The sequence below is a fragment of the Arachis ipaensis genome, chromosome B3, assembly GCF_059453495.1.
Source record: "Arachis ipaensis isolate K30076 ecotype BB chromosome B3, ASM5945349v1, whole genome shotgun sequence".
Lineage (NCBI taxonomy): Eukaryota > Viridiplantae > Streptophyta > Magnoliopsida > Fabales > Fabaceae > Arachis > Arachis ipaensis.
Window position 1 is genome coordinate 104,663,008 of NC_142438.1, and position 24,728 is coordinate 104,687,735.

Consider the following 24,728-nt stretch of genomic DNA (forward strand, 5'->3'; position numbering starts at 1 on the left):
CATAACTAATATAAGCATTAAAGTATCTGAAAGTAAGAGATAAATATAAAGTAAAAGAACATTGAACCTGATAAAGAGATAATCCTGAAAGCGAATAAAATCCTAATTCTAAATCCTAATCCTAAAGAGGGGAGAGAGAGGAGAGAACCTCTCTCTAAACTAAATCTAAATCATGAAAACTAACTAAAGTGGAGACTCCCTTTGAATGGATGCATTCTCCCACTTCATAATCTCTGGTCTATGCCTTCTGGACTTGGATTTGGGCCAAAAAGGGCTTCAGAATTTGCTGGGAGCATTTTCTGCAATTTCTGGTGCGTGGCCTCTGTCATGCGTCCGCGTGGATCACGCGGTCGCGTCATTCGGAGTTTTCTTTGTCACGCGGTCGCGTCAGTCATGTGACCGCGTCATATGTGTTTTGCTCGAGGCGCGCGGTCACGTCAATCATGCGGCCGCGTCGTCCATGCGATCGCGTGGATGCCAGTTTCTCCAAAAACTCTGTTTTGTGCTTTTCTTCCATTTTTGGTATGTTTCCTTTCCATCCTTTGAGTCATTCCTGCCTTAGAAGATCTGAAACTACTCAACACACTAATCACGGCATCGAATGGAAATAAAGGTAATTAAAATAATTAATTTTAAAGCATAGGAAACATGTTTTTCACACACATCACATAATAAGGAAGGGAAAGTAAAACCATGCAATTAATATGAATAAGTGGGTGAAGGATTGAATAAATCACTCAGATTAAGCACAAAATATATCATAAAATATGGGTTTATCAACCTCCCCACACTTAAACAATAGTATGTCCTCATGCTAAGTCCAAGAGTAATGTTAGGTTAGAGTGGTGGAATGCCATGCAATGCAATCTAATCTAAATGCAACTACCTAAATGAATGATGCATCATGCAATTCTAATTTTTTATTCACTTGTATATAAAGCTTGCATGTAGTTGAATTAATTCACATTCTTAATATATATATATATATATATATATATATATATATATATATATATATAGCCAAGCCTTAGATAGTGATAAAGTGCCTTTACAATTGAGATGGGAGAGAAAAAACATGTTATAAACTTGCAAGACAATTAATAATTTAAGCAGAGATATATGTTAATGAGCTATTGAACCCTCACTGAATTTTGTGTTTACTCTCTAGTCACTCAATGTTTATTGGGTTAATCACTCTATTCTTCTTTTTATTCTTACTTTCTATAACTTTATTCTTCATCTAACCAATCAACAATTATAGAATATAGACATACCAAAAATCATGAGGTCTTTAGTTAGGGTTGTAATGGGGCCAAGGTAAAGGTAAGGGTATATGTATAAGGCTAAGTGAGCTAATAAGTGAATCCTTAATTAGTCTAAGACCTCACCTAACATACATACTTTGTAAAGCAAAACTTCTTTACCTATTTTCCCATATTTTCCCACTTTTGATGTTACATGCTCATGTTTCAATGTTTATTATTTTTATCCCATGTGCATTGCTTTATTTCACATTTGGGGAATTCTTTTGTGTCCCCTTTATTCAACTACTGAAAAATAACACTTTTTTTTATTGCACATGGTAATTCAATTATTTGATTTTACATGAGCATGCTTCCCAAAATTTTTATTTGAATAATTTTATTCTTTTCAACTTTTCTACCTTTTGTTTTTATCATCCATGTTCCCAATAGGTTTCCCACACTTAAACAATTACACACTTCCTATCTTAAGCTAACCAAGGATTCAACTTGGGATTTTTATTTTGTTTTTCTGCTTAAGGCTAGTAATGTGGCTGATAGAATAAAAGGGGATATAAAGGCTCAAGGGGCTAACAAGGGTGATGTAAAGGGTAGGCTAATTTGGGATAAGTGAGCTAAAATTAAACAATGGCCTCAATCACTCTCTTGGTATGTAGTTATATTCTATAATCGGACATATAGATTAAAACAAAATAAAGAACACCAGAATAAAAAAGAAGGGCGGAACACACAGGAATAAAAGTTATGGTTTGAATGTAACCATATAATTAAGCTCAAAACTCACAGGCTGTGTGTTCTCTAGCTCAAAAATCATTTATCAGTTATGTATGTCATGCAGGTTTAGTTAAAAATTCTCATTATTCTCAATGTAAAACTTAAGGTGGCTTTAAAGTTCTAGTGTTTCTCCTTGATGAAATGTTGTTAACTAACTAATATGTAATGCTATATATACAAGGTGTGTGGATTGTTGTTCTTAAGTTCAAGTCTCTAGTTTACTTCCTTTTTATATTTTTCAATTTAAACTAAGCTGTCTTATGCTAAAAAGGGTAAACTATACTAATTAATCCACAATTTCTATAACTAATAAGTTAGAATTTCTGCTAAACTAAATGGCTAAAATATGAACTAAAAATGCAAAATGCAGAAATAGAGTAAAAATACATAAAAATAGCAATATATAAGTACTGGGAGAATAAAAATAAAAATAAAGAGAAAAATACAGAAAAATAGCAAAATAAAATAAAAAGAGTCTGTAGTGGTTCACCAAAAAAATACGCCAGAGATGGCGACCTCCCCACACTTAAAATGTAGCATCGTCCCTGATGCTCACTCAAGCAGGGTGTGAAGGGGTGTCATCACTGGAAGGACGGGCAGCTGGAGTCTCTGTGGTGGTGGTCTGAGGAGCTGCCTGTGGCAGAGGAGGTGCTGACTGGATAGAGATCTTGGGGTCTACAGCCTGAATCTGATGTGGGGTCTCCTGCTGGTGTGCTGCCTGCTGGGTGCCTGCCTGCTCTTCCTCCTGCTGTGGATGAGTCGCAGCCTCGGGCGCATCCGTCTCCTCCTCAGATGCCTCGGATGGTGTGTCAGGCTCGGAGGGGATGTCGCCAGATCGTATCATCAGTTTCATGTGCTCATAGCATCGCTTGTTGCGACGCTCCATCTGGTCAAGCCGTCGAAACAGGCGGTGCACTAGATGATAGACGGGCTCTGGGGCAGGTGGAGGTGCAGTGGTGGTGGCAAGGGTAGCTGGGGCAGCTGTAGAGGAAGAGGGGCTGGCAGATGGTGTGGCTGTGGCGCCAGGAGCAGTGAGGAAAGGAGGTCTGTAGCCCAAAGCCAGAAAGTTCCTGCTGTGAGGGATAATCTTCTTGCATTCTGCAGCAGGTGGCTTTTCATCAGCATCCTCCCAAGGCACGTCAGCTCGACGGCCTAGCTGTGTAATCAAATAGGGAAAGGGAAGAGTGCCTCGGACGTGGACCCTGGCCATATAGTACCGGATAAAGCGTGGCAGGTACAGGTCCTTACCCTCCATCACACACCATAGGAGGGTGATCATAGCGGCTGGTATCTCAGTCTCGTGAGTACTCGGCATAATGAAGTTGCTAAGTATCTGATGCCATAGCCGAGCCTCATCATTCAAATAAATCCGCCTGATTCCCTTTGGCATGGTAGTGTTCTAACCCATAATCCAAGGAACGGTCGGGTCAAGGGCTATCCTGGCCTTGACTGCATCCCAATCAAACTTCATAAAGCGCATATCTTCCTCAACTTTTTGATAACCATCTAGCTGATCAGTTTTAGGCAGAAGCTTCAGAACATCTTCAATTGCCTCTTCAATGACCAGAATCTGCTTTCCTCTAAGGTTCACTGCATCTAGGGAAGTTTTGAAGTAATTGCAGTAGAATTTCCGAACCCAAGATGCATTGACCTGAGTCAGGTTTCTCTCCAGGAAGAACCAGCCTCTTTGTTTGATCTGATCAGAGGTGTATTGCTGGAGTTCTTCTGGGATTTTCAAGGTCCTCTCCAGGTATAGGTTCCTGGAGGCTGCAAACACCGGATACTTCAGCTCACAGTATCGGTTTGCAAACTTTACTGGATCAGTAGCACGGAGCAGCTGGTCGGCCTTCTCCTGCGGGGTAAAGTTTTTCTCCCGCCAGGAGTCATCGTGCATGATATCCATGATGGACATAGCGGATTCTCCTCTTTTACGTTTGCCACTGCCTTTGCTTTTCCTTTTCTTTGGCTAGCAGACATCCTGAAAAATAGAAAACCAGGATATAATAAAAACAGGAAAATAAATAGGCAAATAGTCAAAAGAGACACAAAGTGGCAAAGGAGCAAAAGGATAAGGAAAATGAGTTAAGTAAATGTGCATTAAGGATTGTATAGGAGTTAAAAGTCTGAAAAGAAGAATTCACAATCCAAAATATGATTGAATTCATGTTAAATAGAAAAATTAACATCATGCCATGGTTAGAATGTTAAAAGAAAGGGAAAGAAAATCAGAAGAGAAGTTTTGAAAGGTTAGGTTGGTTAGAATTGAAAAAGAGTTTAGGAAGTTAACATTAGTGAGTTAGTAAAAAGTGGGTTAAAGTAAGTGGCATAATGAAAATATTCCAAGTAACAAGTATTCACAGTTAGAAACTATAAGTAACTCATATCCAAATAAGGAAAATAGGTTGATGATGATTCAAATAGATATAGAAATAGCAAAAATTGGAATCAAACATCAAAAATGCAAATTATGAACCAGGAAATCAAAGAGAATAAGAATGCGTGCCCTGGCATTCATGAATTGGTTTGGTTAAATCTAAGGAAAGCACAGTTGAAAATGCCAAAATCAAGACATGAATGGAAACATTTTACAGAGATTTGGACAGCATTCCGGCTAAAATTGGATTGTCCCAGAAAATAAATAACAACAGAATAGTTCATATGAATAAAAAATACAGCTGCAATTACATATAAGGAATAGGAACATGAAAAATCAGATTAAAGAGCAGCATGAAACAAGAAATTACAGCATATGAACAAAACTAACATCACAGCAACAGCAGAATTGCGAAAATAATGAAACAAGAAACACGAACAGCGCAATTAAACAGACCTAAATCCACTAACCACATCCTAGGCTACCTAACAACCTAAAATCCACTACAACATGCATATCTAACTAGCCTAATGACGAACATAAACAGAAAAATATGAATTAACTACGAAAGATAGAAGGGTGGCGTTCGTCGGAACCTGGTAGGGGTAAGAAAGAGAGTGGGAGCAGAGAGGTGGCTGGGGATGACGGCGGTGGCGTCCGACGCGGCGGAAGAGGGTGGCGCGACGGCGGTGCCTGCTATTCGGAGGAAGGGAGGGAAAGGTAGGGGTAATGGGGGTACTGGGGTAATAGGGGAAGGAAGGGGGGGCATGTGGGTGGCGCTGGGCAGTGGTGACGGGGCGGCGGCGATGGGTGGTGCTCGCGGAGGGGGGCAGTGGCGTTGGAGGGGAAAGAAGAAGGAAGAAGAAGAAAAAAGGGGGAAGGAGGAAGGGGGTGGGTGGCGGCGGCGTCTGGGTGGTCGGCGGCGTGATGGTGGTTCGGTGGTGGTGGTGTGATTGAAGAAGAAGAGAGGGAAGAGATGGGTTTGGGGGGGGGGGTTATAAATTTGAATCCACGCGATCGCGTGGGGCACGCGGTCGCGTGGTTGGGCTGAAATGGTGGTTGACGCGATCGCATGGGGCACGCGATCGCATGGAATGGGAAAAGAGTGAATGACGCGATCGCATGAGGCATGCAATCGCGTCGCTGGAAATTGTGCTAAACGCACGATTCCAGCGTCGTTTCAGCACAACTCTCTGTCTCCTTTTGGGGTGTTGTGCAGTCCATGCGACGCGATCGCGTGAGTGACGCGATCGCGTGGGTCATTTGTGCAAAACGCACAATGGCCGCACGATTCCAGCCTAACTTTCTGGACGTTGGATCTTTATGCCAATCTCCAGGGCACGCGGCCGCGTGAATGTCTCGGTCGCGTGGGTAGTGTTTTTCGTAATTTGACGCGATCGCATGAATGATGCGGTCGCGTCGCACACCCTTTTTTTTTATGCAGGTATGCAATTATGCAGTATGCAGTATGCAATGATTAATATGAATGAGATGCAAAACTTCAGGTTCAATAAAATAAAACTTGAAAAAAATAAAACTAAATAAAAATTGAAAAAGGGACGATCATACCATGGTGGGTTGTCTCTCACCTAGCACTTTTAGTTAAAGTCCTTAAGTTGGACATTGGATGAGCTTCCTGTTATGGCGGCTTATGCTTAAATTCATCCAGAAATCTCCACCAATGCTTGGAATGCCAATAGCCTCCGGGGTCCCAAACTAGGCATGTGAAGCTTCTGAGCAGCTTCAAACAGATTGTCAGGCTCCTGGGGTGACGAATATCAGCATAGATTCCAGGATCCCAAACTTGGCTTTTAAGCTGGCCATCTGTTTCAAGCAAACCATATTCAAGTGGAAAAATACAGTTAAAGGTTAAGGATTGTACCCACTTAAAACTTGTATTGGGTGGTAATGGCCTTGGGATAGGTGGTTCCAGTGGTTCTATGAGTTCTACTCCCTTGTGCTCTTCTGTGAAATTCTCCACTTCTTTGCAAGATTCTTCAAATGTATCCATGTCCTGATCAAAGCCATCTATGTCTTCCTCATCAGTTAAGTCATAGACTGGAGGTTGAGAGAAATCTACCTCCGTATCATCTTCGTATTCACTTGGGGAAGATTCTTTGATCTCAGAGAATTCGCTTGTGGATGCAAGTTCATTACTAGGAGAACTTGACTTATGACTATCATCATCAAGGAAATTTGCTTCTTGGGTTATTCTGTCTAGTTCTTCATGAAAGACTTGCCTTGGGGGCTGTGTACTATCCTCCTTAGCATTAATTGTAACGTCATTGACAGAATTCTCCACAACTCTGGATTCCCATGGAGGCTCAGCGTCTCCTAGGTCTTCAACCAACTCTTCTTCTTGTGTAATGACAGCTTCCTCTACTTGTTCCAGTACGAAGTCATGCTCTGTTCTGTCCACTGGAGTTTCGAGTATCTCCTTCATGCTATGCTCTTCGTTAGATTGTCCACATGGGGCTGTGGGAGGTGGTGTGCGAAATCGTGGTCATTCCTTCCTTGGTAACGGCGCTAAAAACTCAATACGCACGTTATGTTCTTAATTCTGTTTCACAACTTCTTACAACTAACCAGCAAGTGCACTGGGTCGTCCAAGTAATAAACCTTACGTGAGTAAGGGTCGATCCCACGGAGATTGTCGGCTTGAAGCAAGCTATGGTCACCTTGTAAATCTCAGTCAGGCGGATTCAAATGGTTTTGTGAATTGATAAGTAAAAGATAAATAAAATATAACTGGGATAGAGATACTTATGTAATTTATTGGTGAGAGTTTCAGATAAGCGTATAGAGATGCTTTCGTTCCTCTGAACCTTTGCTTTCCTGCTGTCCTCATCCAACCATTCCTACTCCTTTCCATGGCAAGCTTTATGTAGGGCATCACCGTTGTTAATGGCTACATCCCATCCTCTCTGTGAAAATGGTCCAATGCGCTGTCACTGCATGGCTAATCATCTGGCGGTTCTCGATCATACTGGAATAGGATTTACTATCCTTTTGCATCTGTCACTATGCCCAGCACTCGCGAGTTTGAAGCTCGTCACAACCATCCCTTTCCAGATCCTACTCGGAATACCACAGATAAGGTTTAGACTTTCTGGATCTCAAGAATGGCCATCCATGGGTTCTAACTTATACCACGAAGATTCTAATATCTCGGACTCGGTCCCCTGTATTAGATATCTAAGAGATATTCATTCTAGCTTGTTTGCATGTAGAACAGAAGTGTTTGTCAGGCACGCGTTCATAAGTGAGAATGATGATAAGCGTCACATAATCATCACATTCATCATGTTCTTGGGTGCGAATGGATATCTTAGAATAGGAATAAGCTTGAATTGAATAGAAAAACAGTAGTACTTTGCATTAATCTTTGAGGAACAGCAGTGCTCCACACCTTAATCTATGGTGTGTAGAAACTCTACCGTTGAAAATACATAAGTGATGAAGTTTCAGGCATGGCCGAATGGCCAGCCCCCATAAAGGTCTAAGATAGCATAAAACTAATCAAAGAGAATGTAAATACAATAGTAAAAAGTCCTATTTATACTAAACTAGTTACTAGGGTTTACAGAAATGAGTAAATGATGCAGAAATCCACTTCTGGGGCCCACTTGGTGTGTGCTTGGGCTGAGCATTGAGCTTTACATGTGTAGAAGTCTTTCTTAGAGTTGAACGCCAGTTTGTAACCTGTTTCTGGCGTTTAATTCCACTTTGCAACCTGTTTCTGGCGTTTGACTCCATAATGCAGCATGGAACTGGCGTTCAATGCCAGTTTACGTCGTCTATCCTTAATCAAAGTATGGACTATTATATATTGCTGGAAAGCTCTAGATGTCTACTTTCCAACAGAATTGGGAGCGCGCCATTTGGAGTTTTGTAGCTCCAGAAAATCCACTTTGAGTGCAGGGAGGTCAGAATCCAACAGCATCTGCAGTCCTTCTTCAACCTCTGAATCTGATTTTTGCTCAAGTCCCTCAATTTCAGCCAGAAATTACCTGAAATCACAGAAAAACATACAAACTCATAGTAAAGTCCAGAAATATGAATTTTAATTAAAAAGTAATAAAAATATACTAAAAACTAACTAAATTATACTGAAAACTATGTAAAAACAATGCCAATAAGCGTATAAATTATCCGATCATCACAACACCAAACTTAAATTGTTGCTTGTGCCCAAGCAAATGAAAATCAAATAGGATAAAAGAAGATAATATACTATAAATTCCAAAATATCAATGAAACTTAGCTCCAATCAGATGAGCGGGACTTGTAGCTTTTTGCCTCTTGAATAGTTTTGGCATCTCACGTTATCCATTGAAGGTCAGAATGATTGGCATCTATAGGAACTTAGAATTCAGATAGTGTTATTGATTCTTCTAGTTCAGTATGTTGATTCTTGAACACAACTACTTTATGAGTCTTGGTCGTGACCCTAAGCACTTTGTTTTCCAGTATTACCACCAGATACATAAATGCCACAGACACATAACTGGGTGAACCTTTTCAGATTGTGACTCAGCTTTGCTAAAGTCCCCAATTAGAGGTGTCCAGGGTTCTTAAGCACACTCTTCTTTTTGCTTTGGACCTTGACTTTAACCGCTTAGTCTCAAGTTTTCACTTGACACCTTAACGCCATAAGCACATGGTTAGGGACAACTTGGTTTAGCCGCTTAGGCCAGGAGTTTATTCCTTTAGGCCCTCCTATCCACTGATGCTCAAAGCCTTGGATCCTTTTTATTACCCTTGCCTTTTGGTTTAAAGAGCTTTTGGCTTTTTTTGCTTGCTTTTTCTTTTTCTATTTTTTCACCATTTTTTTCTTTTTTTTTTCAGCAAGCTTTTGTATTCACTGCTTTTTCTTGCTTCAAGAATCATTTTTATGATTTTTCAGATTATCAAATAACATTTCTCCTTTTCATCATTCTTTGAAAAGCCAACATATTTAACATTCATAAACAACAACTTCAACAGACATATGCACTGTTCAAGCATACATTCAGAAAACAAAAAGTATTGCCACCACATCAAAATAATTAAACTAGTTTCAAGGATGAATTCGAAACCATGTACTTCTTGTTCTTTTGTAATTAAAACAGTTTTCATTTAAGAGAGGTGATGGATTCATTTTCATAACTTTAAGGCATAGACATTTAGACACTAATGATCATGTAATAAGACACAAATATAAATAAACATAAAGCTCAAAAATAAAAAAAAAAACAGGAAAATAAATAAACAAGGAGATTAAGGAATGAGTCCACCTTAGTGAGGGTGGCGTCTTCCTCTTCTTGAAGAACCAATGGTGCTCTTGAGCTCCTCTATGTCTCTTCCTTGTCTTTCTTGCTCCTCCCTCATAGCTCTTTGATCTTCTCTAATTTTATGGAGGATGATGGAGTGCTCTTGATGCTCCACCCTTAGTTGTCCCATGTTGGAACTTAATTCTCCTAGGGAAGTGTTGATTTGTTCCCAATAATTCTGTGGAGGAAAGTGCATCCCCTGAGGCATCTCAGGGATTTCATGGTGAGGAATCTCTTCATGCTCATGTTGAGGTCCATGATCTCTTGTTTGCTCTATCCTTTTCTTAGTGATGGGCTTATCCTCTTCAATGAGGATATCTCCCTCTATGTCAATTCCAACCGAATTGCAGAGGTGGCATATGAGGTGAGGAAAGGTTAACTTTGCCCAAGTGGAGGACTTGTCAGCTACCTTGTAAAGTTCTTGAGGTATAATCTCATGAACTTCCACCTCTTCTCCAATCATGATACTATGGATCATGATGGCCCGGTCTATAGTAACTTCAGACCGGTTACTAGTAGGAATGATTGAGCGTTGAATGAACTCTAGCCATCTCCTAGCCACTGGTTTGAGGTCATGCCTTCTTAATTGAACCGGATTGCCTCTTGAGTCAATTTTCCATTGAGCTCCTTCCTCACATATGTCTATGAGGACTTGGTCCAACCTTTGATCAAAGTTGACCCTTCTTGTGTAAGGGCGTGCGTTCTCTTCCATCATTGGCAAGTTGAACACCAACCTTACATTTTTCGGACTGAAATCTAAGTATTTTCCCCGAACCATAGTAAGCCAATGCTTTGGATTTGGGTTCACACTTTGATCATGGTTCCTTGTGATCCATGCGTTTGCATAGAACTCTTGAACCATTAGGATCCCGACTTATTTAATGGGGTTGGTGAGAACTTCCCAACCTCTTCTTTGAATCTCAAGTCGGATCTCCAGACACTCATTCCTTTTGAGCTTGAAAGGAACCTCAGGGATCACTTTCTTCTTGGCCACAACTTCATGGAAGTGGTCTTGATGGACCTTAGAGATAAATCTCTCCATCTCCCATGACTCAGAGGTGGAAGCAATAGCCTTCCCTTTCCTCTTTCTAGAGGTTTCTCTGGCCTTAGGTGCCATAAATGGTTATGGAAAAACAAAAAGCTATGCTTTTACCATACCAAACTTAAAATATTTGCTCGTCCCCAAGCAAAAGAAGAAAGAAAGAAGTAGAAGAAGAAGAAAAATGGAGGAGAGGGAGAGAGAGATGGTTTCGGCCAAGGGGAAGAAGAGAGGGTTGTGTTGTGTGAAAATGAAGAGGGAATGAGGGGTTTATATATAAGTGGGGAGGGGTTTAGGTTTCGGCCATTTAGGGTTGGGTTTGGGAGGGAAAATATTTTGAATTTGAAGGTAGGTGGGGTTTATAGGGAAGAGAAGATGGATGTGAGTGGTGAGGAGGTTATTGGGAAGAGTGATTGAGTTGATTGGTGAGGGGTATTTGGGGAAGAGAGTTATGAAAAGGTGGGAAGAGGAGAGAAGAAGGGTAGGTGGGGATCCTGTGGGGTCCACAGATCCTGAGGAGATCCTGTGGGGCCCACAGATCAAGTGGGGCCAAGGACTTTACATCTCTGCCTCAATTAGGCATGTAAAATGCCCTATATATGCAATCCTGGCGTTTAACGCCAGACTGCAGCATGTTGCTGGCGTTAAACGCCACTTCCTTGCTTGTTTTGGGCGTTCAATGCCAGTCTATAGCATGTTTCTGGCGTTGAATGCCAGTATGGTGCATGTTTCTGGTGTTAAACGCCAGTCTTCCTCTGGGTGCAATCCTGGCGTTTAAACGCCAGACTGCTGCTTGTTTCTGGCGTTTAACGCCAGTTTCATGCTTTGTTCTGGCGTTAAACCTCAGCCAGATGCTCCTTACTGGCGTTTAAATGCCAGTAAGCTCTTCCTCCAGGGTGTGCTATTTTTAATACTGTTTTTCATTCTGTTTTTGATTTTTCAGTAGTTTTTGTGACTCCACATGATCATCAACCTAATAAAACATGAAATAACAATAGAAAATAAATAAATATGATTAAATAACATTGGGTTACCTCCCAACAAGCGCTTCTTTAATGTCATTAGCTTGACAGTGAGCTCTCATGGAGCCTCATAGATGTTCAGAGCATTGTTGAGACTTCCCAATACCAAACTTAGAGTTTGGATATGGAAGCTCAACACCAAACTTAGAGTTTGGTTGTGGCCTCCCAACACCAAACTTAGAGTTTGACTGCGGGGGCTTTGGTTGACTCTGCAGTGAGAGAAGCTTTTCATGCTTCCTCTCCATGGTTACAGAAGGAGATTCTTGAGTTTTAAACACAAGGTTGTCCTTATTCAGTTGAAGGATCAATTCTCCTCTGTCCACATCAATCACAGCTCTTGCTGTGGCTAGGAAGGGTCTTCCAAGGATGATGGATTCATCCTCATCCTTCTCAGTGTCTAGGATTATGAAATCAGCAGGGATGTAAAGGCCTTCAACCTTTACTAGCACGTCCTCTACTAGTCCATAAGCTTGTTTTCTTGAGTTGTCTGCCATCTCTAATGAGATTCTGGCAGCTTGCACCTCAAAGATTCTCAGTTTCTCCATTATGGAGAGGGGCATGAGGTTTATCCCTGACCCAAGGTCACATAGAACCTTCTCAAAGGTCATGGTGCCTATGGTACAAGGTATTAAGAACTTTCCAGGATCCTGTTTCTTCTGAGGCAATCTTAGTTGATCCAGACCACTCAGTTCATAGGTGAGCAAGGGAGGTTCATCTTCCCAAGTCTCATTACCAAATAATTTGGCATTCAGCTTCATGATTGCACCAAGGTACTTGGCAACTTGCTCTTCAGTAACATCCTTATTCTCTTCAGAAGAAGAATATTCATCAGAGCCCATGAATGGCATAAGGAGGTTTAATGGAATCTCTATGGTCTCCAGATGAGCCTCAGAGTCCTTTGGTTCCTCAGAGGAAAACTCCTTATTGATCTCTGGACGTCTCAGGAGGTCTTCCTCACTGGGGTTCATGTCCTCTCCCTCCCTTGTAGGTTCGGCCATGATGATCAATTCAATGGCCTTGCACTCTCCTTTTGGATTTTCTTCTGTATTGCTTGGGAGAATACTAGGAGGGGTTTCAATGATTCCTTTACTCAGCTGGCCCACTTGTGCTTCCAAATTTCTAATGGAGGACTTTGTTTCATTCATGAAACTCACAGTGGCCTTAGATAGATCAGAGACTATGTTTGCCAAGCTAGATGGGGTCTGCTCAGAACTCTCTGTCTTTTGCTGAGTGGATGATGGAAAAGGCTTGCTATTACTAAACCTGTTTCTTCTACCATTGTTAAAGCCTTGTTGAGGCTTTTGTTGATCCTTCCATGAGAAATTTGGATGATTTCTCCATGAGGGATTATAGGTGTTTTCATAGGGTTTACCCATGTAATTCACCTCTGCTATTGCAGGGTTCTCAGGATCATAAGCTTCTTCTTCAGAAGATGCCTCTTTAGTACTGTTGGATGATTCCTTCAATCCATTCAGACTCTGAGAGATCATATTGACTTGCTGAGTCAATATTTTATTCTGAGCCAATATGGCATTCAGAGTATCAATTTCAAGAACTCCCTTCCTCATAGGCGTCCCATTATTCACAGGATTCCTTTCAGAAGTGTACATGAACTGGTTATTTGCAACCATGTCAATGAGTTCTTGAGCTTCTGCAGGCGTTTTCTTTAGGTGAATGGATCCACCTGCAGAATGGTCCAGTGACATCTTTGATAGCTCAGACAGACCATCATAGAATATATCCCGGATGGTCCATTCTGAAAGTATGTCAGAAGGACACTTTTTGGTCAGTTCCTTGTATCTCTCCCAAGCTTCATAGAGAGATTCACCTTCTTTCTTTTTGAAGGTTTGAACATCCACTCTAAGCTTACTAAGCTTTTGAGGAGGAAAGAACTTGGCTAAGAAAGCCGTGACCAGCTTATCCCAAGAGTTCAGGCTATCCTTAGGTTGAGAGTCCAACCATATTCTAGCTCTGTCTCTTACAGCAAATGGGAAAAGCATAAGCCTGTAGACCTCGGGATTAATACCATTGGTCTTAACAGTATCACTAATTTGGAAGGATTTAGTTAAGAACTGAAAGGGATCTTCAGATGAAAGTCCATGAAACTTGCAGTTTTTTTTGCATCAGAGAAACTAATTGAGTTTTAAGCTCAAAGTTGTTTGCTCCAATGGCAGGAATTGAGATGCTTCTTCCATGTAAATTGGAATTAGGTGCAGTGAAGTCACCAAACATCCTCCTTGCATTATTGTTGTTAGGTGCGTCTGCCATCTCCTTTTCTTGTTCGAAAATTTTAGTAAGGTTGTCTCTGGACTGTTGTAATTTAGCTTCTCTTAGTTTTCTCTTCAGAGTCCTTTCAGGTTCTGGATTAGCTTCAACAAGAATGTCCTTTTCCTTGTTCCTGCTCATATGAAAGAGAAGAGAACAAGAAAAGAAGAGGAATCCTCTATGTTACAGTAAAGAGGTTCCTTATTGTTAGTAGAAGAAGAAAGGGAATAAGAGTGAAGAAGAATGGATAATCCAAACACAAGGGTGAGGATAGGAGCAGAGATATGAGATGAAAAGAAGTGTTAGTAGATGAATAAATAAATAGAAGGAGATGAGAGAGAGGGAATTTCAAAAATTAATTAAAATAAAATAAAAAATTAAAGTTGAAAATTGAAATTGAAATCAAATTAAATTAAAATTAAAACAATTAATTAAAAAAAGAGAATTTTGAAAAAGGGGGAAGGGATTTTCGAAAATTAGAGAGAGAGAATTAGTTAGGTAGTTTTGAAAAAGATATGATTGAAACAAAAAGATAAGATTGATTGAAAAAGATTTGAAAATAAATTTTGAAAAGATAAGAAGTTAGAAAAGATTTTGAAATTGATTTTGAAAAAGATGTGATTGAAATTTAAAAAGATGTGATTGAAAAAAAGATAGGATTGATTGAAAAAGATTTGAAAAAGAAATTTAAAAAGATTTGATTTTAAAAATTAAAGTTGATTACTTGACTAACAAGAAACTAAAAGATATGATTTAAAATTTTAAAGATTGAACCTTTCTTAATAGGCAAGTAACAAACTTAATATTTTTGAATCAATCACATTAATTGTTAGTAATATTTTCGAAAATATGAAATAAACATAAGAAAAAAATTTTGAAAATTATGAAATAAGATGAGAAAAATATTTTTGAAAATCAATTTGAAAAATTTTCGAAAATATTAGCAAGAAATTTGAAAAAGATTTGATTTTTGAAAAAGATTTGAAAAAGATAGAATTTTTAAATTGAAAATTTGATTTGACTTATAAGAAACAACTAAATTTTTAAAATTTTTGAAAAAGTCAACTCAAATTTTCGAAAATTTATGAGTGAAAAAGGGAAAGATATTTTTTATTTTTGAATTTTTAATGAAGAAAGAGAAAAACAACCCAAAGACTCAATGCATGAAAATTTTGGATCAAAACATGTGATGCATGCAAGAATACTATGAATGTCAAGATGAACACCAAGAACACTTTGAATGTCAAGATGAACACCAAGAACTTATTTTTGAAAAAATTTTCAAGAAAAGAAAACATGCAAGACACCAAACTTAAAAATTTTTATTCTTTAGACATTAACAAACTGAAAATGCATATGAGAAACAAGAAAAGACATAAAACAAGAAAATATGAAGATCAAACAAGAAGACTGGCCAAGAACAACTTGAAGATCATGAAGAATGCAATGCATGAAAAAATTTTTTTTAGAAAATTAAAAAGATGCAATTGACACCAAATTTAAAAGTTGACTCTAAACTTCAGCAAGAAACATACAAAAAAATATTTTTGATTTTATGATTTTGTAATTTTTTTTTATTTTTTCAAAAATTAATTGGGAAAAACGAAAAAAAGAAAATATATATTTTTTTCGAAAATAAGAAATAAAAAGCTTAAAATTAAAAGAAAAGTACCTAATCTGAGCAACAAGATGAACCGTCAGTTGTCCAAACTCGAACAATCCCCGGCAACGGCGCCAAAAACTTGGTGTGCGAAATCATGGTCATTCCTTCCTTGGTAACGGCGCTAAAAACTCAATACGCACGTTCATGTTCTTAATTCTATTTCACAACTTCGTACAACTAACCAGCAAGTGCACTGGGTCATCCAAGTAATAAACCTTACGTGAGTAAGGGTCGATCCCACGGAGATTGTCGGCTTGAAGCAAGCTATGGTCACCTTGTAAATATCAGTTAGGCGGATTCAAATGGTTTTATGAATTGATAAGTAAAAGATAAATAAAATATAACTAGGATAGAGATACTTATGTAATTTATTGGTGAGAGTTTCAGATAAGCGTATAGAGATACTTTCGTTCCTCTGAACCTCTGCTTTCCTGCTGTCTTCATCCAACCATTCCTACTCCTTTCCATGGCAAGCTTTATGTAGGGCATTGGTGCATGAAATTGTGATGTTCAGGCTCAAACTATTCCTGGCACGTGAGCAACTTGGTACGCGTAATCGTGATTACACATTCATAATTTGTCACAACTTCGATACAACTAACCAGCAAGTGCACTGGGTCGTCCAAGTAATACCTTACGTGAGTAAGGGTCGAATCCCACGGAGATTGTTGGTATGAAGCAAGCTATGGTCACCTTGTAAATCTCAGTCAGGCGGATATAAAGTGAAAAGGGTGTTTTCGAATATTATATAATAGAATAGGGATAGAGGTACTTATGTAACTCATTGGTAGGAATTTCAGATAAGCGAATGGAGATGCTTTTTGTTCCTCTGAACCTCTGCTTTCCTGCTATCTTCATCCAATCAGTCTCACTCCTTTCCATGGCTGGCTTTATGTGATACATCACCACTGTCAATGGCTACTTTCGGTCATCTCTCGGGAAAATGATCCAATGCCCTGTCACGGCACGGCTAATCGTCTGGAGGCATCACCCATGCCAATGGCTTCATCTTATCCTCTCAGTGAATAATATGCTCACGCACCCTGTCACGGCACGGCTATTCATCTGTCGGTTCTCGATCATGCTGGAGTAGGATTTACTATCCTTTTGCGTCTGTCACTAACGCCCTGCAATCGCGAGTTAGGAGCTCGTCACAGCCATTCAATCATTGAATCCTACTCGGAATACCACAGACAAGGTTTAGACCTTCCGAATTCTTTTGAATGCTGCCATCATTCTAGCTTACGCCACGAAGATTCCGGTTAGGAGATCTAAGAGATATTCATTCTAGCTTATTTCATGTAGAACAGGAGTGTTTGTCAGGCACGCGTTCATAAAGGAGAAGGATGATGAGCGTCACACATAATCATCACCTTCATCACGTTCTTGGGTGCGAATGGATATCTTAGAAGTGAAATAAGATGAATTGAATAGAAAACAGTAGTACTTTGCATAAATCTTTGAGGAACAGCAGAGCTCCACACCTTAATCTATGGAGTGTAGAAACTCTACCGTATGAAAATACATAAGTGAAGGTTCAGGCATGGCCGAGATGGCCAGCCCCCTAAAGCGTGATCAATAGTCTCCTAAGATGAACAATGGATTAAAACTGAGACCAAAGATGTCTAATACAATAGTAAGAGGTCCTATTTATAATAAACTAGCTACTAGGGTTTACATGAGTAAGTAATTGATGCATAAATCCACTTCCTGGGCCCACTTGGTGTGTGTTTGGACTGAGCTTGAGTGTTGCACGTGCAGAGGCCATTTGTGGAGTTGAACGCCAGTTTTTGTGCCAGTTTGGGCGTTCAACTCTGGTTTTGGCTCCTTTTCTGGCGCTGGACGCCAGGTTTGGGTAGAAGGCTGGCGTTGAACGCCAGTTTACGTCGTCTATTCTTGGCCAAAGTATGGAATATTATATATTTTTGGAAAGCCCTGGATGTCTAATTTCCAACGCAATTGGAAGCGCGCCATTTTGAGTTCTTTAGCTCCAGAAAATCCATTTTGAGTGCAGGGAGGTCAGAATCCAACAGCATCAGCAGTCCTTCTTCAACCTCTGAATCTGATTTTTGCTCAAGTCCCTCAATTTCAGCCAGAAAATACCTGAAATCACAGAAAAACACACAAACTCATAGTAAAGTCCAGAAATGTGAATTTAACATAAAAACTAATGAAAACATCCCTAAAAGTAACTAGATCCTACTAAAAACATACTAAAAACAATGCCAAAAAGCGTATAAATTATCCGCTCATCACAACACCAAACTTAAATTGTTGCTTGTCCCCAAGCAACTGAAAATCAAATAGGATAAAAAGAAGAGAATATACTATAAATTCCAAACTATCAATGAAACATAGCTTCATTCATATGAGCGGGACTTATTGCTTTTTGCCTCTTGAATAGTTTTGGCATCTCACTTTATCCATTGAGGTTCAGAATGATTGGCATCTATAGGAACTTCAGATTTCAAATAGTGTCATTGACTCTCCTAGTTCAGTATGATGATTCTTGAACACAGCTTCTTTATGAGTCTTGGCCGTGGCCCTAAGCACTTTGTTTTCCAGTATTACCACCGGATACATAAATGCCACTGACACATAATTGGGTGAACCTTTTCAGATTGTGACCCAGCTTTGCTAAAGTCCCCAATTAGAGGTGTCCAGGGTTCTTAAGCACACTCTTCTTTTGCTTTGGACCTTGACTTTAACCGCTCAGTCTCAAGTTTTCACTTGACACCTACACGCCACAAGCACATGGTTAGGGACAGCTTGGTTTAGCCGCTTAGACCAGGATTTTATTCCTTTAGGCCCTCCTATCCACTGATGCTCAAAGCCTTGGGATCCTTTTTATTTGCCCTTGCCTTTTGGTTTTAAGGGTTATTGGCTTTTTTTGCTTGCTTTTTCTTTTTGTTTCTATTTTTCTTTCTCTTTTTTTTTTCGCCTATTTTTTTTCTGCAAGCTTTGTTCTTTGCTGCTTTTTCTTGCTTCAAGAATCATTTTTATGATTTTTCAGATTATCAAATAACATGTCTCCTAGTCATCATTCTTTCAAGAGCCAACATATTTAACATTCTTAAACAACAACTTCAAAAGACATATGCACTGTTCAAGCATACATTCAGAAAACAAGAAGCATTGTCACCACATTAATATAATTAAGCTAAGTTCAAGGATAAATTCGAAACTCATGTACTTCTTGTTCTTTTGAATTAAAACATTTTTCATTTAAGAGAGGTGATGGATTCATAGGACATTCATGACTTTAAGACAAAGTTACTAACTACTAATGATCATGTAATGAAGATACAAACATAGATAAGCACATAACATAGAAAACGAAAAAATAGAAGAAAGAAGAACAAGGAATGAATCCACCTTAGTGATGGTGGCGTTTCCTTCTTGAGGAACCAATGATGTCCTTGAGCTCTTCTATGTCTCTTCCTTGTCTTTGTTGCTCCTCCCTCATTGCTTTTTGATCTTCTCTTATTTCATGAAGCATGATGGAGTGCTCTTGATGTTCCACCCTTAGTTGTCCCATATTGGAACTCAATTCTCCTAGGGAGGTGTTGATTTGCTCCCAATAATTTTGTGGAGGAAAGTGCATTTGAGGCATCTCCGGAACCTCATGGTAATGAGTTTCTTGCGCCTCTTGAGCTCCATGAATGGACTCTCTTGCTTGCTCCATCTTTTTCTTAGTGATGGGCTTCTCTTCCTTAATAGGAATGTCTCCTTCTATGAAAGCTCCAGCTGAGTGACATAGATGGCAAATGAGGTGAGGGAAGGCTAATCTTGCCATAGTGGAGGACTTGTCAGCCACCTTGTAGAGTTCTTGAGATATAATCTCATGAACTTCCACCTCTTCTCCAATCATGATGCTATGGATCATGATGGCCCGGTTTATAGTAACTTCAGACCGGTTGCTAGTGGGAATGATTGAGCATTGAATAAACTCCAACCATCCTCTAGCTACAGGCTTGAGGTCCAATCTTCTTAGTTGAACCGGCTTGCCTTTGGATTCAACCTTCCATTGAGCTCCTTCTACGCATATGTCCATAAGGACTTGGTCCAACCTTTGATTAAAGTTGACCCTTCTAGTGTAGGGGCGTTCATCTCCTTGCATCATGGGAAAGTTAAACGCCAACCTCACATTTTCCGGACTAAAATCCAAGTATTTCCCCCGAACCATTGTAACATAGTTCTTTGGATCCGGGTTCTTACTTTGATCATGGTTCTTGGTGATCCATGCATTAGCATAGAACTCTTGAACCATTAGGATGCCGACTTGTTGGATGGGATTTGTTAGAACTTCCCAACCTCTTCTTTGAATTTCATGTCGGATCTCCGGATACTCATTTCTTTTGAGTTTGAAAGGGACCTCGGGGATCACCTTTTTCTTGGCCACGACATCATAGAAGTGGTCTTGATGGGCTTTGGAGATGAACCTTTCCATCTCCCATGACTCGGAGGTGGAAGCTTTTATCTTCCCCTTCCCCTTTCTAGAGGATTCTCCGGTCTTAGGTGCCATCAATGGTAATGGAAAAACAAAAAGCTTATGCTTTTACCACACCAAACTTAGAATATTGCTCGCCCTCGAGCAATAAACAAAAGAATAAAAGAAGAAGAAGAAGAAATATGGAGAGGGAGAGGGAGATGTGGTTTCGGCCAAGAGGAGTGTAGAGGGGTGTGTTGTGTGAATTTGATGAAGAATGGAGGTCTTTATATAGGGAAGGGATGGGGGGTTAAGGTTCGGCCATATGGGTGGGTTTGGGTGGGAAATTGGTTTTGAATTTTGAAGGTAGGTGGAGTTTATGAGGTAGGTTTATGGGGAAGAGTGGATGGATGTGAGTGGTGAAGGGGTGATGGGGAAGAGAGTTTGAGGTGATTGGTGAAGAGTTTTTGGGGAAGAGTGTTTATGGGGTTTTGTGAAAGAGAGTGGTGAGAAGAAGTGAGTGGAGGTAGGTGGGGATCCTGTGGGGTCCACAGATCCTGAGTGGATCCTGTGGGGTCCACAGATCCTGAGGTGTTCAAGGATTTATATCCCTGCACCCATTAGGCATGTAAAAATGCCTTTGTACTCAACTCTGGGCGTTCAGCGCCAGGTTGGTGGCCATTTTGGGCGTTCAGCGCCCATTTGTGTGCCATTTCTGGCGTTGAACGCCAGAACCATGCCTGTTCTGGCGTTCAGCGCCCAGAAGCTGCCCATTTTGGGCGTTCAGCGCCAGAACCATGCTCTGTTCTGGCGCTGAACGCCAGACAGATGCTCCTCCAGGGTGTGATTTTTCTTCTGCTATTTTTGATTCCGTTTTCTATTTTTATATTTATTTTGTAACTCCACATGATCATGAACCTAAGAAAACATGAAAAACAATAAAAATAAGAATTAGATAAACATTGGGTTGCCTCCCAACAAGCGCTTCTTTAATGTCAATAGCTTGACAGTGGGCTCTCATGGAGCCTCACAGATGTACAGAGCTTTGTTGAGACTCTCCAACACCAAACTTAGAGTTTGGATATGGGAGTTCAACACCAAACTTAGAGTTTGGTTGTGGCCTCCCAACACCAAACTTAGAGTTTGACTGTGGGGGCTCTGGTTGACTCTGCTTGGAGAGAAGCTTTTTCTGCTTCCTCTCCATGGTTGCAGAGGGAGATCCTTGAGTTTTAAACACAAGGGAGTCCTCATTCCATTGAAGGACTAGTTCACCTCTGTCAACATCAATCACAGCTCTTGCTGTGGCCAGGAAAGGTCTTCCTAGGATGATGGATTCATCCTCTTCCTTTCCAGTATCCAGGACTATGAAATCAGCAGGGATGTAAAGGCCTTCAACCTTTACTAATACGTCCTCTACTTGTCCATATGCCTGTTTTCTTGAATTATCTGCCATCTCTAATGAGATTCTAGCAGCTTGCACCCCATAGATTCCCAGTTTCTCTATTACAGAGAGGAGCATGAGGTTTATTCCTGAACCAAGGTCACACAGAGCCTTAAAGATCATGGTGCCTATGGTACAGGGTATTATGAACTTTCCAGGATCCTGTCTCTTCTGAGGCAATGTCAGTTGATCCAGATCACTTAGTTCATTGATGAACAAGGGAGGTTCAACTTCCCAAGTATCAATGCCAAATAATTTGGCATTCAGCTTCATGATTGCACCAAGAAACTTGGCAGTTTGCTCTTCAGTAACATCCTCATTCTCTTCAGAAGAGGAATATTCATCAGAGCTCATGAAGGGCATAAGGAGGTTCAATGGAATCTCTATGGTCTCTAGATGAGCCTCAGAGTCCTTTGGTTCCTCAGAGGGAAGCTCCTTATTGATCACTGGACGTCCCAGGAGGTCTTCTTCCTTGGGATTCACGTCCTCTCCTCTCCTCACAGGTTCGGCCATGGCGCTTATGTCAATGGCCTTGCACTCTCCTTTTGGATTCTCTTCTGTATTGCTTGGGAGAGTACTAGGAGGGATTTCAGTGATCCTTTTACTCAGCTGGCCCACTTGTGCTTCCAGATTTCTAATGGAAGACCTTGTTTCATTCATGAAACTTATAGTGGCCTTAGATAGATCAGAGACTAGAATTGCTAAATTAGAAGCATTTTGTTCAGAGTTCTCTGTCTGTTGCTGAGTTGATGATGGGAAAGGCTTGCTATTGCTAAACCTGTTTCTTCCACCATTATTAAAGCTTTGTTGGGGCTTTTGATCCTTCCATGAGAAATTTGGATGATTTCTCCATGTTGAGTTATAGGTGTTTCCATAAGGTTCACCTAAGTAATTTACCTCTGCTATTGCAGGGTTCTCAGGATCATAGGCTTCTTCTTCAGAAGAAACCTCTTGAGTACTGTTGGATGCAGCTTGCATTCCATTCAGACTCTGAGAGATCATATTGACTTGCTGAGTCAATATTTTATTCTGAGCCAATATGGCATTCAGAGTATCAACCTCAAGAACTCCCTTCTTCATAGGCGTCCCATTACTCATAGGATTCCTTTCAGAAGTGTACATGAACTGGTTATTAGCAACCATGTCAATGAGTTCTTGAGCTTCTGCAGGCGTTTTCTTTAGGTGAATGGATCCACCTACAGAAGTGTCCAGTGACATCTTTGATAGCTCAGATAAACCATCATAGAATATATCCAGGATGGTCCATTCTGAAAGCATGTCAGAAGGACACTTTTTGGTCAACTGTTTGTATCTTTCCCAAGCTTCATAGAGGGATTCACCTTCTTTCTGTCTGAAGGTTTGAACATCAGCTCTAAGCTTGCTCAGCTTTTGAGGAGGAAAGTACTTGGCTGAGAAAGCCGTGACCAGCTTATCCCAAGAGTTCAGGCTGTCTTTGGGTTGAGAATCCAACCATAATCTAGCTCTGTCTCTTACAGCAAAAGGAAAAAGCATGAGGCTGTAGACTTCAGGATCTACTCCATTAGTCTTAACAGTATCACATATCTGCAAGAATTCAGTTAAGAACTGAAAAGGATCTTCAGATGGAAGTCCATGAATGCATCAGAGAAACTAATTGAGGTTTCAGCTCAAAATTGTTTGCTCCAATGGTAGGAATGGAGATGCTTCTTCCATGTAAATTGGAATTAGGTGCAGTAAAGTCACCAAGCATCTTCCTTACATTATTATTATTTTCGGCTGCCATCTCCTTTTCTTGTTCGAAAATTTCTGAAAGGTTGTCTCTGGATTGTTGTAATTTAGCTTCTCTTAATTTTCTCTTCAGAGTCCTTTCAGGTTCTGGATCTGCTTCCACAAGAATGTTCTTATCCTTGCTCCTGCTCATATGACAAAGAAGAAAGCACAGAAAAATAATAATAATAATAGAGATCCTTTATACCACAGTATAGGGATCCCTGTGTGAGTAGAAGAAGAGGGGGAGACAAAGAATGTAATATAATGGAAGAAACACAACTGTGAGGAGGCTAGAGATGTGAGATGAGATGTTAGGATATGAATGAATAAATAGAATAAGATGGGAGAGAGAGAATTTTCGAAAATTATTTTTGAAAAAGAGTTAGTGATTTTTGAAAATAGTTTTTTTTTTTTGAAAAATGTTAGTAATTTTCGAAAATTTTTAAAATCAAAAATAAAAAAATAAGAATAATTAGTTAATTAAAAAGAAATTTTTGAAAAAGAGGGAAGATATTTTCGAAAATTAGAGAGAGAGAGAGTTAGTTAGGTAGTTTTGAAAAAGTTAAGAAACAAACAAAAAGTTAGTTAGTTAGTTGAAACAAATTTTGAAAAGATAAGAAGTTAGGAGGTTAGGAAAGATATTTTGAAAAGATATTTTTGAAAAAGATAAGATGAGAAGATATTTTTGAAAAGATATGATAGAAATTAGTTTTTGAAAAAAGATTTGATTTTTAAAATCACAATTAATGACTTGATTCACAAGAAATCACAAGATATGATTCTAGAACTCAAAGTTTGAATCTTTCTTAACAAGCAAGTAACAAACTTCAAATTTTTGAATCAAAACATTAATTAATTATGTTATTTTCGAAAATTTGGTATAAAAATAAGAAAAAGATTTTTGAAAAATATTTTTGGAATTTTCGAAAATAACTAAGAATTTTTGAAAAAGATTTGATTTTTGAAAAAGATTTTGAAAAAGATAAGATTTTCAAATTGAAAATTTGATTTGACTCATGAGAAACAATTTGATTTTAAAAATTTTTGAAAAAGTCAATCCAAATTTTCGAATTTGATGAGAGAAAAAGGGAAAGATATTTTTTTTGATTTTTTTGAATTTCTTTTTGAAAAACATGAAATTTATGCAATGCATGAAATTTTTAGATCAAAACAATGAATGCATGCAAGAATGCTATGAATGTCAAGATGAACACCAAGAATACTTTGAATGTCAAGATGAACATCAAGAACATAATTTTGAAAAGTTTTTTTTAATGCAAAGAAAACATGCAAGACACCAAACTTAGAATTCTTAATGCTTAGACAATAAGAATTCAAGAATGCATATGAAAAACAATAAAAGACACAAAACAAAAAATCATCAAGATCAAACAAGAA

General features: G+C 39.4%; 2 non-coding genes across 2 annotated transcripts; both read left to right on the forward strand.

Annotated features, from left to right (window-relative positions):
- The first annotated feature begins 13,547 nt into the window (after positions 1 to 13,547).
- On the forward strand, positions 13,548 to 13,651 carry LOC148571889 (small nucleolar RNA R71). Its single transcript, XR_015908537.1, has one exon. It is a non-coding gene; the product is annotated as a small nucleolar RNA R71 (small nucleolar RNA).
- A 9,202-nt stretch (positions 13,652 to 22,853) lies between these two features.
- On the forward strand, positions 22,854 to 22,961 carry LOC148571890 (small nucleolar RNA R71). The gene has a single exon (XR_015908176.1). It is a non-coding gene; the product is annotated as a small nucleolar RNA R71 (small nucleolar RNA).
- Positions 22,962 to 24,728: the final 1,767 nt, after the last annotated feature.